Below are 2,325 nucleotides of genomic sequence, written 5' to 3' on the forward strand. Positions count from 1 at the left end.
ATGGCTTGCCCCCCAACTCGTGATTCCATTGCAAAAGAAGTTGAGAAATGTGAAGAGTCGGTGATTGACATTCCTCCGGAGTGGCCAGAATGCTGTATCTACAGGATTCCCAAGTAACTGCGCATGGTAAAAGAAGAAGCCTACACCCCTAAGCTAGTCTCAATAGGACCCTTTCATCATAGGGCAGCTGAATTGAAGGACATGGAAAAGCACAAACAGAGATATTTGAAGCATTTCTTAACACGGGCCCGGAAGAGTGAGGAGGATCATCTAAAGTTCATCAAAGACAGGGAAGTAAAAATCCGTCATTCCTATTCAGAAGACTGTGAACTCGAAAGTGGTAATTCTGTGCAAATGATTCTATTGGATGCCATCTTTATAATTGAGTTCTTTTTAAAGGTTACAGACAATGATGAAGAAGAAAAAGAGGCTTAGAGGAAAGAAGAAGAAGATTGTAAAAAAGAAAGTGACTACATATTAAGTAAACCATGGCTAAGAGATGGCATACTACATCATTTAATATTACTTGAGAATCAACTTCCTTTTTTGTTCTTGAGGAATTATATGGGTTCGCCTTGGGTGACTCTTCCAGTTGCAACAATAGCGAAGAAGGCGAACAAATTAAGGAACACAAGGAAGACCTGAAGAAAGAGGATTCTCCATTATTTGTCAAGCTTTCTCGCAAGTACTTTGGATGCCTCAGCCATCACCAAGAAGGCCAACAAAGTAAGGAACACAAAGAGGATACTCCATTTGTCGAGCTTTCTCGCAAATACTTTAGACGCTATGATAAGGAGCCAAAGCCCATCGATGAGGAAGTAAAAGTAAAACACTTCACAGATTTGCTAAGATATTTGTTTCTTCCATCAGACATGAAAGACTTGGGGAGTGAAGAACAAAGTTTGGATACTCGAATTTGTGCAACAAAGCTTGATGACGCAGGATTGAAATTCAAAGTAGTTAAGCGCGCGTGATCGCCGCTTACTTGCTATATCAGTCCATGAGTGCACGTGCTTCGGTTTCTCATGCTGCATTGCTTGCTTACCATGCTTTTTCTGCTTGATATTATGCTTTCCGTGCTTGTTGCGTATCCAGCGTAGGTTGGAAGTCCCAAAACTTGTGATAGACTACGATACTGAAACTATTTTCTGAAACCTCATGGCCATGGAGCAGTGCCATTATCCATTTCAAACTTGCTTCTTTAACTATGTTTTTCTACTAGACCGTCTTATTGACACCGAAAAAGATGTGGATTTGCTTGTTCATAAGAAGATCATTCATAACCTGCTTGGTAGCAACGCTGACGCGACGTCTCTAATTAACAAACTCCGCGATCAGATTGTGGAGACTCCATCCTCTTATTTCAATTATATCCATAAAAAGATTTATGGGCACTATGAGTTCACTTTGAACCGTACCATGGCAATCCTAAAAAGAGAGTATTTCCCCAATATTTTTAGAGGCACGGCAACTGTTGTTGGACTTATTGTCTTGGGTTTCACCTTCTGGAATTTCCTTAAGCCTTTTGTCGTGTAGAATTGAAGTACATGTGTTATAATTAGTGTTCGTTGGAGTGGTTTGCTTTTAGTTGCAATGGATATATGCATGGTATCTCAACTTTGTAATCCTGCTTAATTACCTTGTGATATCCTCCTAGTCTTAATATATGGTTTGTAATCTTCAACTTTGTAAGTGGTTTATGATATTTCAGCAATAAAATTTGTGGCAATTGTTTGTGTGTTTTAGCATCTATTGAGTCTCCGGAATTTTGGCATACCTTGATCAGAACCTATAAATTATTTTTTGTATCATATTGAATGATTTGTAATTTATGCCAACTATAGGGACTTATAAATTATTTTTTTATACCACATGAAGTGATTTGTAATTTAGGCCAACCACAATGACTAATTTTATATTTATCCATAAAATTAATCATTATTTTGTGGGCATAAATTGATAGAGGCATCGATATCAACATATTTGTTTAATTGAGTTCTGTACATGCATGTGATCCAGTGCACCATTTTGTCAATTTTTGGAGTAAAATAAATTATAACAAAGTATAACCAGTACTGGGCTTAAAGATTCGAGATAGTGTACTTTGGCAATTTTTGTGCTTGAAAGATGCTTCTTATATATGCTTCAAAAACATTTTTTTTTTACATGTTCGCACATGCATGCCAGGAGGAAAAAAAGGAGGCCATGGAATTCGAACTAGTAATCTCTTTTAATAAGGTATGGTCTTCAACCAATTGAGTTATCCCTTGAGTACATAAAAAAATTGAACAACTATTTTGGAAAACAAAGTATTTAGAGAAACAA

At 37.1% G+C, this 2,325-nt stretch overlaps 1 pseudogene; it reads left to right on the forward strand.

The window, feature by feature from the left end:
* Positions 1 to 1,536, forward strand: LOC132168256 (uncharacterized; annotated as a pseudogene).
* Positions 1,537 to 2,325: the final 789 nt, after the last annotated feature.

Source organism: Corylus avellana, chromosome ca1 (genome assembly GCF_901000735.1).
Source record: "Corylus avellana chromosome ca1, CavTom2PMs-1.0".
Taxonomy (NCBI): domain Eukaryota; kingdom Viridiplantae; phylum Streptophyta; class Magnoliopsida; order Fagales; family Betulaceae; genus Corylus; species Corylus avellana.